General features: G+C 35.9%; 1 pseudogene; it reads right to left on the bottom strand.

Moving 5' to 3' along the window:
• Positions 1-11,511: 11,511 nt before the first annotated feature.
• LOC130837139 (olfactory receptor 2T3-like) lies at positions 11,512-12,472 on the bottom strand (annotated as a pseudogene).
• Between the last annotated feature and the right edge of the window lie 5,976 nt (positions 12,473-18,448).

Here is an 18,448-nt window from a genome sequence, read left to right as displayed (position 1 = left end):
GGTTCACAGATGAAAAGAAATTTTGCCCCAGGTTGATTCATGCCTGGAGACTCATTCATACCTGATTTAGATCATATATGTGTGAGATTTTGGATTTAGATTTGATTCTGGAATGGGTTAAGACTTTTGTGAATGTTGAGATGAGATAAATGTATTCTGCATTTGAGAACGACATGAATTTGTGAGGACAAGAGGGCAGAGTGTTATAGGCTAAATTGCATTCTCTAAAATTCATGCATTGAAATCCTAATCTTCAGTACCTCATGATGTGACCTTACTTGGAAATAGGCTGGTTGGAGTTGTAATCAATTAAGATGAGGTCACATTGGAGTAGGCTGAACTCCTAATTCTATATGACCTGTGTTCCTATAAAAAGGCAAAATGTGGACAAAATGCCACACACAGGGAGAATGTCAGGTGAAGACTGGAGTTTTGCTACCACAAGCCAAGAAAGTACCAAAAAAAAAAAAAAAAATAGTAGAGAAGTCTGGAATGGGTCTTTCCCTATCTCAGGGTTCATGGTCCTATTGACATGTTGATCTTAGACTTGTAACTTTCAGAATTGCAATACAATAAATTTCTGCTTTTCTAAGTCACCCAGTTTTTGTGGTCCTTGTTATGGAAGCCCTAGCTAACAAATATATATATATACATCTATATATAGATGTATATATAGATGTATATATATATATGAACAAATCAACATCTAGAAGGTGTCAATTCTCCATAAGATAATATTAACATAATGTTAGCAAATGTAATGAGAACTATGATAGTCAGCTTGGGCTGCCATGACAAAATATTGTAGAGTGGGTAGCTTAAACAAAAGGCATTTATTTCCTCATAGTTCTGCAGACTAGAAGTTCAAAGCTAAGATTCCGGCTAATTCAGTTCTAGTAAGGGCTCTCTTCCTGGCTTGCAGATAGTAAACTTCTCACTGTTTCTGCACGTGATCTTTCTTCAATTTGCAGAGAAAAAGAAAGTGTGCCCTGTTGTATTTTCTTATAAAGATACTAGTCTCGTTGAATCACTATCCCACCCTTATGACATCATTTAACCTTAATTACTCTCTAAAAAGTCCCCATCACTAAATACAGCCAGGATGGGGATATGGCTTAAACATATGAATGTGGGGAGGCAGAGGGCACAAACATTCATTCTATAACAAAAACCCAACAGAAATAATTTTTTTTCTTCAAGCAACACATGATTTTCAAATTTGTATGTAAACATGTCATTCAGGGAAACTGAAAAATAAGAGCAATATTAGAGACTAGATTTCTCAGATACTTAAATAGACTATGAAGTCTTTATAATACAAGTGTGTAGAGTATAATAAGAAAGAAAGCTCATAAATTGACACACTTTCAGTTAGTATGGGATAATGGTGACATCTCAATTCATTGGGGAAATAACAAATGTGTTATTCTGTTTCTCAATGGAATCTTGAATCAAAGTAAAAGCAATTATCAAGATCTTGCAACCTAAAATTCTTAAGCTGTGAAAATAAATTTCAATAATAAAGGGTATGTTCAGACAAACCAAAATTAAGAGAGTTTAACACCTCAGATGAAAGGTATATGCCAAAAAAATGAAAATCAAAGAAATGATAAGTGTGAGAGAGAAGGTAAAATAATATTATCATAGAAGCAATAATACTAACATCTAGTAAGAGTTTCTTTAAAAATGTTCTTTTTTTCTGGTTTTATTGAGCTATAATTGACATAACGACTGTACAAGTTTAAGGAGCAGAGCACAATGATTTGACTTACATAAACCATGGAATGGTTATCACAATAAGTTTAGTGAACATCCATCTCAAATAGATACAAAATTAAAGAAAATTTAAAAAATACCATTGTGATTTGAACTCAGGATTTACTCTCTCAACAAATTTCATGTATAACATACAGCAGTGTTAATTATATTTATCATGTTGTACATTACATCCCTAGTACTTATTGCTCTTATAAATGAAACTTTATACATTTTGACTGCCTTCATTCAATTTTCCCCTTGCCTCAATCCCCTGCCTCTGGTAACCACAAATCTGATCTCTTTTCCCATAAGTTTGTTTGTATGTTTGTTTGTTTTTGAGGTATAATTGAAACACTATTTTAGTTCCCATTACTCAACATAGTGATCTGATATTTCTATACATTTCAAAATGATCACCACTGTAAGTCTAGATAACTATGTCACCATACAAATGTATTGCATAATTATTGATTGTATTCACAACAATGTACATTTCATATCCTTGACTTTCTTACTTTGCAACCAGAAGTTTGTACCTCTTAATCTCCCTCACCTATTTCTTTGTTTCTCCCATCTCCTTCCATTCTGGTAAATACCTGTTTCTTTCCTGAATCTGTGTCTCTGCTTCTGTTTTGCTGTGTTTGTTCATTTGTTTTGCTTTTTAGATTTGACACATAAGTGAAATCGTATGGTATTTGTTTTTCTCTATCTGACTTATTTCAGTTAGCATAATACCCTCTAGGTCCATCTGTTAGTCACGAATGGCAAGATTTCAATCTTTTTAATGACTAATATTGCATTGTAGTATATATATATATACACATATACGTGTGTGTGTATATATATATATACACAATGGTACAGTAGGCACTCACATTGCTTCCATATCTAGGCTATTGTAAATAATGCTGCCATGGATATTGGGGTGCATGTATCTTTCCAAATTAGTGTTTTCATTTTCTTCAGATAAACCCTAAGAAAGAAATTGCTAGGTCATATTGTAGTTCTATATTTTTTTACACTTTTTATTGGAATATAATTGCTTTACACTGTGGTGCCAATTTTTGCTGTACAAAAAAGTGAATCAGCTGTATTTATACTTATATCCCCATATCCCCTCCCTCCCGTGACTCCCTCCCACTCTCCCAAACCCAGCCCACTATGTCATCACCCATCATCAAGTTGATCTCTCTATGTTATGCAGCAACTTCCCACCAGCTATGTATTTTACATTTGGTGGTGTATATATGTCAATGCTACTCTCTCACTTAGTCACAGCTTCCCCTTCACCCCCCCACCCACTGCATGTCCTCAAGTCCTTTCTTTACATCTGCATCTTTATTCTTGCCCTGTCACTGGGTTCATCAGTATCATTTTTTTAGATTCCATATATGTGAGTTAGCATATGGTATTTGTTTTTCTCTTTCTGACTTATTTCACTCTGTACGACAGTCTCTATGTCCATCCGCCTCACTACAAATAACTCTATTTCATTCCTTTTTATAGCTGAGTAATATTGCATTATATATATGTGTCACAACTTCTTTATCCATTCCTCTGTTGATGGGCATTTAGGTTGCTTCCATGTCCTGGCTATTGTAAATAGTGCTGCATTGAACATTATAGTACATGTTTCTTTTTGGATTATAGTTTTCTCTGGGTATATCCATAGTAGTGGGATTGCTGGGTCATATGGTAGTTCTATTTTTAGTTTTTTAAGGAACCTCCATACTGTTTTACATAATGATTGTACCAATTTCCATTCCCACCAACAGTGCAGGAGGGTTCCCTTTTCTCCGCACCCTCTCCAACATTTATTCTTTCTAGATATTTTGATGATGGCCATCCTGACCAGTGTGAGGTGATACTTCATTGCGGCTTTGACTTGCATTTCTCTAATGATTAGTGATGTTGAGCATCTTTTCATGTGTTTGTTAGCCATCTGTATGTCTTCTTTGGAGAACTGTCTGTTTAGCTCTTCTGCCCATTTGTGGATTGGGTTCTTTGCTTTTTTGGTATTAAGCTGCATGAGCTGCTTGTATATTTGGGGGGTTAATCCTTTGTCAGTTGCTTCATTGGCAAATATTTTATCCCATTCTGAGGGTTGTCTTCTTGTCTTGTTTATGGTTTCTTTCCCTGTGCAAAAGCTTTTAAGTTTCATGAGGTCCCATTTGTTTATTCTTGATTTTATTTCCATGATTCTAGGAGGTGGGTCAAAAGGGATCTTGCTCTGATGTGTGTCATAGAGTGTTCTGCCTATGTTTTCCTCTAGGAGTTTTATAGTGTCTGGACTTACATTTTGGTCTTTAATTTTTGTGTATGGTGTTTGAAAGTGTTCAAATTTCATTCTTTTACATGTAGCTGTCCAATTTTCCCAGCACCACTTATGGAAGAGGCTGTCTTTTTTCCATTGTGTATTCTTGCCTCCTTTTTCAGAGATAAGATGCCTATATATGTGTGTGTTTTCCTCTGGGAGCTCTACTCTGTTCTACTGATCTATATTTCTGTTTGTGTGCCAGTACCATACTGTCTTGATCACTGTAGCCCTGTAGTATAGTTTGAAGTCAGGAAGGCTGATTCCACCAACTCCATCTTTCCTTCTCAAGACTGCTTTGGCTATTTGGGGTCTTTTGCATTTCCATGCAAATTGTAAGATTTCTTTTTCTAGTTCTGTGAAAAATGCTGTTGGTAATTTGAGAGGGATTGCATTGAATCTGTAAACTGCTTTGTGTCTTTTTTTAATTTTAAAGGAAACTCCAATTGTTTTCCATAGTGGCTGCATCAATTTACATTCCAACCAATAGTGCATGATGTTTCCTTTTTCTCTACATCCCCACTATCACTTGTTATTTATGTTCTTTTTTTAAAAATTATAATTGAAAAATAGTTGGTTTACAGTGTTAGTTTCAGGTGTAAAGCAAAGTGATTCAGTAATATACATATACAAGAATCTATAAAGGAATATATATATAGCCCTTATGACAGGTGTGAGGTGCTATCTCATTGCAGTTTTGATTTGCATTTCCATTATAGGTTATTACAAGATTTTGAGTACAGTTCCTTGTGCTATCCAGTAGGTCCTTGCTGGTTATCTATTTTATATATAGTAGTGTGTATATTTAATCCCAGACTCCTACTGAATCCTTCCCCCTTCCCCATTTGGTAACCATATGTTTGTTTTCTACATCTGTGAGACTATTTCTGTTTTGTAAATAAGTTAATTTGTATCATTTTTTAAGATACAACAAATAGGTGATATTTGTCTTTGTCTGACTTACTTCACTTAGTATGATAATACCTAGGTCAGTCCATGTTGCTGCAAATGGCATTATTTCATCCTTTTTTATGGCTGAATAATATTCCATTGTGTATATGTATCACATCTTCTTTATCCATTTATCTCTCCATGGACTTTTAGGTTGCTGCTATGTCTTGGCTATTTTAGATAGTACTTCTATGAATATAGGGGTTCATGTGCATTTTCAAATTATAGTTTTCTCTGAATATATGCCCAGGAGTGGGATTGTAACACAGGCAGAACAGTCTTTGACATAAATTGCAGCACTATTTTTTTTGGATCTGCCTCCTAGAGTAATGGAAATAAAATCAAGAATAAACAAATAGGACCTAATGAAATTTAAAACTTTTGCACAGCAAAGGAAACCATAAATAAGATGAAAAGACAACACTCATAATGGGAGAAAATATTTGCAAATGAAGCAACTGACAAATGATTAATCTCCAAAATATACAAGCAGCTCATGCAGCTCAATCTCAAAAAAACCAACAACCCAATCCAAAAATGGGCAGAAGCCCTAAATGATATTTCTCCAAAGGAAACATACAGATGGCCAAGAGGCAAATGAAAAGATGCTCAACATCATTAATCATCAGAGAAATGCAAATCAAAACTATATAGGTGTTACCTCACACTGATCAGAATGGCCATCATTAAATAAATGCTGGAGAAGGTATGGAGAAGAAGGAATCCTTCTATACTGTTGGTGGGAATGTAAATTGGTACAGCCACTATAGAGAACAGTATGTAGGTTCCTTAAAAATAAAAATAGAGTTATTTGTGTTCTCTTTCATGATAGTCATTATGACAGGTGTGAGGTGATATCTCATTGTAGTTTTGGTTTGCGTTTCCCCAATGACAAGTGATGCAGAATATATTTTCATATGCCTATTACCCATCTGCATGTCTTCTTTGAAAAAAAAAATGCCTATTCAGACTACCTGCCCTTTAAAAAGGAAAGATTAAAAAGATAGCAACAAGATAACATAGGACTTGGGAGGATGAAAGTGGAGTTTAGGTACCCTATGTTCTACTTACCCTTTACATAGAACCGATGGAGTTTGAAGTAAAAAAGTGGAGAGAGGGTATTTCATACAAAATGTAATCTAAAGAAAGTTGGCTCATCACAAAAATAGGAAAAATAAAAGCATTAATAAAGACAAAGAAAGTCACTTAATCATAATAAGATATATAATCACATGTAAAAAAATTATGATTCTAATACAATGTCCCCAGAATATATCAAACAAAAAAAGATGAAACTAAAGGGTAAAAAAGTAGTAAGTTATAGCACATTCCCTTTTTTTAAAATTGAAACAGAAAATAGATAATAACAAAATTTGAACAATTTCTAGTGGATATATGAAAAACACTACATTCAACAACAGTGGAACATGAAACATTCACAAAAATTGATTAGACAAGGGACATAAAATAAGGTGCAAAATGCTTCAGAGAATTAAATCTCTGACCACAGTGTCTGAATTCAGATTTCAATAAAAAGATTAATCAGAATATCTCATGTGGTTGTCAGTTATAAAATATTATTCTAAATAACATTTGGACAAATAAAAAGTTCATGTATCAAACCTATAGGATACTTTGAAGATACCAAGTAAGAGGAAGTTTAGAGGTTTAAATATGTATATTAAAATATTTTAAAATTTATCATCAATGATTTAAACTTCTTTTTAAAAAATAGAAAATAATGACAAATGAAAACCCAGCAGAGTAAAATAAATAAAATATATAATGAGGAGGATTAACAAAGCCTGGATGATAGTTCCTTAGAAAAGATGAATAATATTGATAAACTCCTGAAAGCAACCAAGAAATAAAAGAGAAGACACAAATAACGTTGTCAGCAATGAAAACAAGAAAATCACTAGAGATGCCAGGAAAATTACACAGTAGTTATTGATTCTGTGATATGTTTATTGATTATGGGACATAAAAACTCATACAGGCAAGACACATATACAAAAATGTGCACAGCAGCATTATTTGTAACTGCTAAAAACTAAAGAAAACATATGTATTTATCAATTACATAGTGCATAAATAAATAAATGATAGTATAGTTAGAAAGTTAAATCCTGTGCACCATAAAATTGAATAAATCAATGATGCAGCAATATGGATGACCTTTAAAAACGTAATGACTTCCCTGATGGTGCAGTGGTTAAGAATCTGCCCGCCAGTGCAGGGGACATGTGTTCGATCTCTGGTCCGGGAAGATCCCATATGCTGCGGAGAAACTAAGCCTGTGCGCCACAACTGCTGAGCCTGTGCTCTAGAACCTGCGAGCCACAGCTATTGAACCCATGTGCCATAACTACTAAAGCCTGCATGCCTAGAGCCTGTGCTCCACAACAAGAGAGGCCACTGCACTGAGAAGCCTGCACACCGCAAGAAGAGTAGTCCTACTTGCTGCAATAGAGAAAGCCTGCGAGCAGCAATGAAGACCCAATGCAACCAATAAATAAATAAATAAATAAATAAACAAATAAATGTAACGATAAGCCATTCCAAAAGAAAGTCACAAAAATATAAACAACATGATCAATTCATATATAAATGAAATCAAATTTCACCTTTAGATATACATAAATAGGTAACAAATATCTAAATATGACAAGGAAATTATTTTTATAAAATTAAGGATGGTGGCTACCTTAGAGGCAGGAGCTAGTATTGATTAAACAGGTTGAGGACTTCCAAGCACCAGGGAAGTTCTCATTCTAGGTGGGAGGGGCACTTGGTAGTCTCTTTACAAACATTCCACAAACTTAAAATCTTGAAATCACACACTGAAAATCTATATATATTTCAATGTTATTTTTCACAATATAAATTTATTTTAGAAAGTATGTAGAAGATTGGAAGAATATAGAAGACTAGAGATAAACATATTTTGCTCTAGTCATGGATAAAATTAAAATACATAGCAATTAAGGTGGCAGTTAGAAATATTGAAAAGGAGAAAAATTGGGGAAAATTTTTAGGAAGATTTTTCAGAAATCTTTCAAATTATTGCTTATGAAAGTAGGGTATCCCCATACCTCTTCCTTGGGAATGTGCAACCATTAGGTGTGTTTTCCTTTATCCTTGCCATCTTGCAATCTCCAATTATTGTAATTCTAGAGTGAATATTGTAAAATTAATATTTATTTATTAATATACTTACTATAAATTAAATTTTTATAAATGAATTACATATGTATGTAATTAATTGACTACTATTTACTCTAGATTTAGGGTAATTGGAAAGTGGATGAGAACAGGAAATCTGTAAATATATTTTAAACTATATTATATATTATATATAATATATAAAATATATATTCTTATAGCTTCCCTGTTCATTATGGGCTATAGGCATGCTTAATATGGTATTTACAGCTTCCTGAAATTTCCACTGCCCATTTTATACTCAGGTCTGTTCACGTGATGGTCATCCTCTGAAATGTTCTTTTGTCTCTTTACATGTATATAATCTTTACTTTTAGATCACTGCTCAAACCTGGGTTTTCTGACTTGATGCTCCAGGACTCTGTGAGTGGAGTCATCTTGTAGTTTTATGACTGGGACCTCAAGTCTATACAGCGCTCTCCTCCACTAGCAAATAGACCTCTTGAGGTAAGGGCTTGTGTTCCGGCCACTGCTGTGTCCCTCATGAACTGCACAGAGTTTGTGGTATAGAAGGTAACCCATAAATGTTTAATAAATGGTTGAATGATCCAAAAGTCAAGGAAGATTTATTTCTCCTGGATTTTTTATTTTTTGCTTAGGTTTTCTAACATTATTTATTTATATATTTATTTATTTATTTATTTATTATTTTTGCCTGCATTGGGTCTTCATTGCTGCAGGCAGGCTTCCTCTAGTTGCTGCGAGAGAGGGCTACTCTTTGTTGTGGTGCAACGGCTTCTCATTGTGGTGGCTTCTCTTGTTTCGGAGCACAGGCTCCAGGTGCATGGGCTTGAGTAGTTGTGCCAAGCGGCCTCAGTAGTTGTGGCTTGTGGGCCCTAGAGAGCAGGCTCAGTAGTTGTGGTGCACAGGCTTAGTTGCTCCATGGCATGTAGGATCTTCCTGGACCAGGGCTAGAACCCATGTTCCCTGTACTGGCAGGCGGATTCTTAACCACTGCACCACCAGGGAAGTCCTGGAAGATTTGTATTTTCAAAGATTTTGATATTTATATTAAATCAAGGAATATTGAATAAATAATGGATTTGTGAGAAAAGGATGAAATAAATTTTGTACAATTTTACAGTTTAATCAAATACTTGTGTGGAACTGTTCACTTAGAAGATGTCAAGGGCCAGAAATACTGTTCTTTAATTCAACAGACAGCTGATGAGCTCCTTCCATGTGACAGAGTCTATAACACTGGTCAGACACACAGAGGCAGGGTCATGGGCAAAGCCACCTTCATCCAGTCACACCTGAGAGGGGGCAACATTTCTCTGGACCCTTCAAGGGACCAGGCCCTGGATGGGGAAAGTGAGTTAAATTAAATTATTATTCAAAGCCCTGTGATGATGTTTATGTTGATAGTTCTATTTTAGTAATAGAAAAAGCAAGGTGGTGGTGGAGGGGGTAAATTGCTCATTAGAGCTGCTAAGTAGAAAGCTAGGATTTAGCTAGAAGTCTCTCTGACTCTACACAATCTCTCATAACTTTACAACACTTGAAGGCCCACAAGGTGTGTGGGAAGTACAGTGGTGGGGAGGGAACTCACAGTTTGGAGCAGGTTTTAGGCTGTCTGTGCATATCAGCCCACTTACTCCTCAAGGAACTTGATTGGGAAGTTTTGCTTTCCCCATCTCAAAATGATGTAAGGCAAATCTGAGTGCTTGGACAGGGTAAAAAATGTCACACAGCTCTTGAAGCCCAAAGAGTATATGCAGAACTAAACCCAAGTTTAATCTCTTTCACTTTATTATTCCATCTAATTACAACATCCCCCCACTCTATGGGTAAATTCAAACTCAAGATTTTAGCTTTTCTTTGCACTTTGTGCTCTGAATTACAAGGAGAAAAAACACTCATTAAAAACAAATAAAACCAAAGGAAAGACAATACATAAAACTTATCTAATGACATCAAATAATAAGAATAATTAACCCTGTTAAATTGGTCTTTTGCACAGTGTGCTTTGGGCAGTTTTGCTTCTCCTATTTCTCTAATCACACAAATTTCTAAGACTAAAATTTTACCTATGTCTAGAAAATCATCTCTTACTTTTCAGCTATTGCTTTTTCTCTGCCTTGGGGGAGTTATTTCCTGATTCAGACAAATTCCTTTTGTGCACTGCCAAAATAATCATAAGTGAGAAACAAAAGTACACAGTTGACATGCCATTTAAATAAAGTACTTATTAGTGTATTGACATACAGCAGACATGGGAACACCTGATGTCTATCCTTTGATGGAAAGATCAGGGTTCTGTTCCAAGTGGTAGTAACTGAACAATTTTAGAACCCAAATCTCCTTCTTGTACGTTAGTCAGAGTAAATGTATTTTTCCTAGTTTCTCACATTCCAGAAACACTAGACACATGAATTATTTTGTTCATGGAAATAATAGTGTAAAGATGCTAGTAGTAGATTTACAGATATTCTCTTTGTAGCATTTATATACAATAAAGGAAGTAAAGACTTGATGATAAGCCCAAAAACATTTCTCTTGATACTCTCTGTTTCAGAAGGAAAAGATAAGGAGTTCCCTAAATTTCCATCCTTCTTCAAGACTGTTATATTTAGTATAAATATGGCAAATCTTTTTTTTTGCAGTAAATTAAAGCATAAAGAAGCTAAGCGTGAAATCATTTTATTTGTAATTATATGACCTGTGAAATTAGGTGAACCTGTTACTTATCTGGAACTTTAATGTGGATTGGTATTTGGTCTAAGTAGTTTTGATAGTCAAATAGTTTTGAAAACATTTGCATTCACACTATGAATCTCACATTCAACATTTTGAAAAAATGTGTTCATTTGTTCTTACTAAGATATAATGGCACTCATTGGAACCCTGTAGTTTCCACATGTGAAGTATGACTCAGGGGGTATAACAAAGCAAAGGAACCACTGATATTCCCTCCAGGACCCTGCTGGGATCTGAAGTCTTCTCAGTAAGTCACATTTAGGGTTAAGGTGTTCACATGCAAGTCATACTAAAATGATCAATAAACTTGGAATGAGAGTTAAGATAAAATGTACTATGTTTAATTTTCTTTATGTCAACTATCACCTCACAGGCAAAAGGACTGTAAAGGCATTAAATACAACGAGATAAATTATGATGTGTAAACAGTATAAAGGAAAAATGCCACATGTGTACAAAAGAAAAAAGATATAACTGGATTCAGTGTTGGAAGCAGTAAATAAATGAGAGCAGAAATAGCGAGGGGAAGAATAACAGAAAAGGGGAAAGAGACAAGGTCATTGCTAGGCTTTCCCCTTTACAACTTTTCTTAGGCTCAGCCCTGATTGCATCCTGCTCCTCAGAGCCCCTGTGACATATTTATTCCTGAGGCTATAAATGAAGGGGTTCAGCACAGGGGTGATGATGGTGTAAAAGGCTGACACCATCATGTCCCGCTTAGCTGTGTGGTAAGAATCAGGAATCATGTAGGTGTAGATGGTGGCACCAAAGAAGAGCAGCACTACAATCATGTGGGAGGAGCAGGTGGCAAAGGCCTTCCTGTGGCTCTCTGATGAACTCATCCTCATGCAGAATGAGGGCATATGAGCCTGAGATGATGATAACAGGGATGAGAAGCATGAGGACACAGCACAGGTACATGAGCATCTTGTAGAGGGAGATGTCAGAGCAGGGGAGCTTTAGCAAGACAGGAGCCTCGCAGAAGAAACTCAGGATTTTTCTGGAATGACAAAAGGGGAAGTACATGGTGATGAGGTTGACCGACAGACCATGCATCATTCCTAGGAACCAGCATCCAGGCATCAGGCATTTACAGACCCTCTGGTTCATCAGCAGGGGGTAATGGAGAGGTCTGAAAATGGCAGCATATCTGTCATAGGCCATGGCAGACAGGAGGAAAAACTCAGCTCCAACGAGGGTCAGATAGAAGAACATCTGGATCCCACAACCTGAGGGAGAAATCATATGATCTCTTGTCACCTGGTCCATGAGCATCTTGGGCACCATCACAGACATGTACATGTGGTCCATGAGGGAGACCTGGCTGATGAAGAAGTACATGGGGGTGTGCAGGCAGGGCTCCAGGTGGATGAGGATGAGGAAGGCGTTCGCAGCTAGGGCCATCAAGAAGAAGATGAAGGTCACAGTGTAGAGGAGGATGGCATGTTTGGTTTCACCAAAGAGTCCCACAAGGATGGAAACATTTGATGTTTGATTCTGTGAAGTTTGATTCCCTGAGTACATGGTCTTGGTTACAATTCTTGCTGAGGAAAAGATGTGTTATTGTTTTTAGAAATTTCATATGCACACAATTTTTAAAATATTTTTCCAATAGAAAAGTACTTACAGCTATTTTTTTAAAATATGATATTATACTGTGAGATGTAGTCAAATGTTCAAATCTCTGAGAGGCCAGGTTGCATTTGGGTCACAAGTTTAGAGAGTAATATGAAGCAGACCTGGTGATGTGACCACTTGAGTGTTGCATAAATAGACAAAGAGTTTACACTTTAAAAAAAATATTGGGATATAGTTGATTTACGATGTTGTGTTAGTTTCTTCTGTACAGCATAGTGAATTAGTTATGCGTATACATATATCCACTCTTTTTTCAGATTATTTTCCCATACAGGCCATTACAGAGTATTGAGCAGAGTTCCCTGTGCTATACAGTAGGTCCTTATTAGTTATCTATTGTATATGTAGTAGTGTGTATATGTCAATCCCAATCTTCCAATTTATCCCTCCACCCTTCTTACCCCCTGGTAACCATAAGTTTATTTTCTACATCTGTAACTCTATTTCTGTTTTGTAGATAAGTTCTTCGGTAGCCTTTTGTTAGATTCCACATATAAGTGATACTTTTAAAGTCTTATTTATTTTTCTCCAAACTGAGAATACAAAATGACTCATCTCATTGGAGGATTAGAAAGCTAAAGTAGGGAACACAGGTTAAGTCTGTAATACAACATGAGTGTTGAATGAAGTCATTCAGTAAAGCTCCCACTCCAATTCTGGCCACATTAGCTCACCCAGAACTCAGTGATAGAAGTGAAAGCTGATGTTCTCATCAACATTAATATTGTTAATGGTACTAATATAACTGAAGTTTGCTGAGAACTTGTAATCTTTAGTGTTTTCTACCCTCCTATATCTCCATTAACTCCCCTTTCATCAGGAGGGCCAGGATGGGGAGGGTGGGGGGGGAGTCATGGGAGGGAGGGGATATTGGGATATGTGTGTAGATGCAGCTGATTCACTTTGGTGTACCTCAGAGATGGGTACAAGAGTGTAAAGCAAATATATTCCAATAAAGAGTTTAAAAAATATTTCAGTTTATACAAGTGCTCTTTGCTAAATGAAACTCCATAAGCATGACCACCTGCGGCATCAGAGCAGACAGTGTTCAGCCCACTTGTGGAGAGCAGCTCAGGGTACAGACCTAATGCAGGGAAGGAGGGCAGAAGGTGTACAGGCCTTGTACATGGGAGAAGGGCACTTGGGTGTTGATGCTGAACAATCCAGGAGGGCATAAGGGGTGCAGGTCTGGTGCAGGGCAGAAGGGTACTCAGCATGCAGATCTTACACAGAGTGAGGAGGGCAGGAAGGTTGCAGAGCAGGAGAGCAAGAAAGGTGCTGATCTGATGCAGGGCAGGGCATCTGGGATGCCAATCTGGTGCAGGGCAAGAGAGGTGCTAATCTTGTACAGTGTAGAAGGACATTTGGGGTTCAGAGCATGTGCAGGACAGAATGGCATTTGAGTTGCAGACCCTTGTAAAATGCAGTAAGGCAGTTGGGGTGCAAATATGGTGCTGGGGGGAGGAGACTCAGGCATGAGACAATATGCAGGGAAGGAAGACACTCAGGGTACAGAGTTGGTATAGGACAGGAGGTCAGCATTATGCTGACTGGTTCCTCTCACCTCCAAGGAAAGTCTAAGGCATTATGTTTCATGCAGGTAAATGATTTTTATAAGAAATGGCAAAAACAAAAGCTGCAGATGTCCTAAATAGCAATTATCTAGTTGAAAACTGCATTAAATAATTCTTTATTTTTCTTTTGGCTGATGCCATTTATTCCCCCAAAACAGTGCCAAAAATATTAAATATTCCATACATAGGTAATGAATGAATGAATGGATGGAATTGAGGGATATGGGACACATGTAGCAATATATAGCAATATGGAGCAGTTGGGCCCAGAACACAAAGCTAGAGCCCTACAACCCAGCATAGTTATCTTGCATCTCAGTTTAATCAGAAAGCTAGTAAAAATTTCCCCTCTATAAATACCAGCAGTTTTGCTCAACAACAGCTTTGCCTGAATATTTCAATTTAAATTTCCCAGTTGAATTGCTTGGGTCATGCTTGACACAATTGTCCTAAAATTATTGAAATTAAGAATAGAGTTCAGTTCTAGATTATGGAAAGGTTAGGAGCTCCATAACTGACTGAGTTCTGGTCAGTTTCAAAGTTGCTGCATGCCAGGTTAGAGAAATTTACAGAGAAAAAAATCACATAGTAATATCACACATGGAAATATGAAACAAGTTATAATGCAGTGTACCTAGGTAAAAATTCTGTTGTTTCAAGAAATCTAAAATCAGAATTATGTAAGAGAATCAGACATCTTTGCTCCTTATTTTTTTTTTCACCTCTATAGAGTTCTGAAGAGACGTTAAAAAAGCACATTCTACCAAAAAGACAAGCATAGCATTTAGAGCATGTACATTTTGTTCCACCTTCTCCATGTTTTCTGCTCCACCAGAGGGCAAATCTGAGCCACACAAGCTCAGTGAAGCTGCTTTTACTTCCAGGGCCAGAGTGATCAGGCTTAAATTCAGGAGACAGAGTGGTAAGGTTACATCATCAGTTTCTTCACTTTAGGAAATTGAGATAAATTTCCGTCCTTTAGTCCTTTGCATTGTTGAATAAGCATAAGAACTAACAAGACTGGTGAAGCCAAAAGGAATTTTCAATTTTCTTGTATATTTATATTACTCACACCTGCCATTCCAGTACCCTGGAATTTTACTTTTTTGAAAAGACTCTCTCAGAATCCATCCTGTTTTTTTCTTCCAAGTTACATGGTAATTTTCCAGTCATGGTATACATGGGGAAGGAATGTGTTTGCCATTCAGATTCTACAGCTATCAAAACACAAATCTAGCTTTTTCATAAAGGTATTGTAGATTTTTAAGTTCAGAAGAATCTTCTCTCGCTCTCTCTTTGTAAAAACAATTCTTAATTTCAGAAAGGTAGTATCAGGGAATACGTAAACACCGGAGTTAGAACTTGATTTTCTCTAATAATTTCTGAATTATTTCTCTAATAATTAGTGATGTTGAGCATCTTTTCACGTGTTTGTTGACCATCTGCATGCCCTTTTTGGAGAATTGTTTATTTAGGTGTTCTACCCATTTTTTGATTGGGTCGTTTGTTTTTGTTTGTTTCTTTTTGATATTGAGTCACATGAACCGCTTGTATATTTTGGAGATTAATCCTTTGTCAGTTACTTTATTGGCAAATATTTTCTCCCATTTTGTGTGTTGTCTTTTTTTTTTTTTTGGTTCCAAGCTGTTTTATTTGAATTGAGAACCATCACTATATATATATATATATATATATATATATATATATGTATATCTATATATATCTATATCTTTTTTTAAAGAACTTTTATTGAGATACAGTTAACAGACAATAAACTGCATATATTTAGTGTACAATTCAGTATTTTTTTTATTAGTAATATATATATGGTAATCCCAGTCTCCCAGTTCATTCCCCCCAACCCTTCCCACTTTCCCCACTTGGTGTCCATGTGTTTGTTCTCTACATCTGTGTCTCTATTTATGCCTTGCAAACTGGTTGATTTGTACCATTTTCCTATATTCTGCATATATGTGTTAATATATGATATTTGTTTTTCTCTTTCTGACTCACTTCACTCTGTATGACAGTCTCTAGCTCCATCCATGTCTCTACAGATGTCCCAGTTTCATTCCTTTTTACAGCTGAGCAATATTCCATTGTATATATGTACCAAATGTTTTTTATCCATTCATCTGTTGATAGACATTTAGGTTGCTTCCACATCCTGGCTATTGTAAATAGTGGTGCAATGAACAATGGAGTGCATGTGTCTTTTTGAATTATGGTGTTCTCTGTGTGTGTTGTCTTTTTGTCTTGTTTATGGTTTCCTTTGCTGTGCAAAAGTTTTTAAGTTTCATTAGGTCCCATTTATTTATTTTTATGTTTATTTTCCTTACTCTAGGAAGTGGGTCTAAAAGGATCTGGCTGTGATTTATATCAAAGAATGTTCTGTCTATGTTTTCTTCTAAGAGTATTATAGTGTCTGGCCTTACATTTAGGTCTTTAATACACATTGAGTTTATTTTTGTGCATGGTGTTAGGATATAGCAATAGAACTGAAAGCTGGTTCTTTGAAAAGATAAACAAAAATGATAAACCATTAGCCAGACTTATCAAAAAAATAAAAGAGAGAAAACTCAAATTAATAAAATTAGAAATGAAAAAGAAGTTACAACTGACATCACAGAAACACAAAGGATCATAAAAGACTACTACAAGCAACTATATGCCAATAAAATGGACAACCTGGAAGTAATGGACAAAGTCTTAGGAAAGTACAACCTTCCAAGACTGAACCAGGAAGGAATAGAAAATAGGAACAGACCAATCACAAGCACTGAAATTGAAACTCTGATTAAAAATCTTCCAACAAACAAAGCCCAGGGCCAGATGGCTTCACAGGCAAATTCTACCAAAGATTTAGAGAAGAGCTAACACTCATCCTTCTCAAATTCTTCAATGAAAATTACAGAGGGAGGAACACTCCCAATCTTATTTTTCTAGGCCACCATCACCCTGATAACAAACCAGACAAAGATATCACATAAAAAGAAATTACAGGCCAATATCACTGGTGAACATAGATGAAAAATTCCTCAACAAAATACTAGCAAACAGATTCTAACTAAAAGGAAGATACATCATGTTCAAGTAGGTTTTATTCCAGGGATGCAAGAATACTTCAATATTTGCAAATTAATCAATGTGATACACCATATTAATAAATTGAATAAATATTATATCATCTCAGTAGATGCAGAAAAAAGCTCATGACAAAATTCAATACCCATTTATGATAAAAACTCTCCAGAAAGCCGGCATAGAGGGAACCTACATCAACATGATAAAGGCCACATATGACAAACCCACAGAAAACATTATTCTCAATGGTGAAAAACTGGAATTATTTCCTCTAAGATCAAGAACAAGACAAGGATGCCCACTCTCACCACTATTGTCCAACACAGTTTTGGAAGTCCTAGCCCTGGCAATAAGAGAAGAAAAGAAATAAAATAATCCAACTTGGAAAAGGAGAAGTATAACTGTCACTGCAGATGACAATATTAAACATAGAAAATCCTAAAGGTTCCACCAGAAAGCTACTAGAGCTAATCAATGAATTTGGTGAAGTTGCAGGATACAAACAATGCACAGTAATCTCTGGCATACACTAACAACAAAAAAGTCAAAAAGAGAAATTAAGGAAACACTCCCATTTACCATTGCAACAAGATGAATAAAATACCTAAGAATAAACCTAACTAGGGGGCAAAAGACCTGTATGCAGAAAATTATGACACTGATGAAAGAAATTGAAGATGACACAAGCAAGTGGAGAGCTATGCCATGTTCTTGGATTGGAAGAATCAATATTGTGAAAATGACTATACTACCCAAAACAATCTACAAATTCAGTGCAATCCCTATCAAGTCACCAATGGCAATTTTCACAGAACTAGAGTAAAACACTTTACAATTTGTATGGAAACACAAAAGACCCCGAATAGCCAATGCAATCTTGAGAAAGAAAAACAGAGCTGGAGGAATCAGGGTGCCTGGTTTCAGACTACACTATAAAGCTACAGTAATCAAGACAGTATGTCAATGGAACAAAAACAGAAATATAGATCAATGGAACAGGATTAAAAGCCCAGAGATAAATCCATACACTTATGGTCATCTTATCTTTGACAAAGGAGGTAAGAATATACAAGGGAGAAAAGAAAGCCCTTCAATAAGTGGTGCTGGGAAAAATGGACAGCTACATGTAAAAGATTTTTTTTTTTATATTAAGCTGTTTGTGCCATTTGTATACTTTGGAAATTAATCCCTTGTCTTTTGCATC

The sequence above is a fragment of the Hippopotamus amphibius genome, chromosome 15 (assembly GCF_030028045.1).
Source record: "Hippopotamus amphibius kiboko isolate mHipAmp2 chromosome 15, mHipAmp2.hap2, whole genome shotgun sequence".
Taxonomy (NCBI): Eukaryota; Metazoa; Chordata; class Mammalia; order Artiodactyla; family Hippopotamidae; genus Hippopotamus; species Hippopotamus amphibius.
This window is presented reverse-complemented; position numbering and strand designations above follow the sequence as displayed.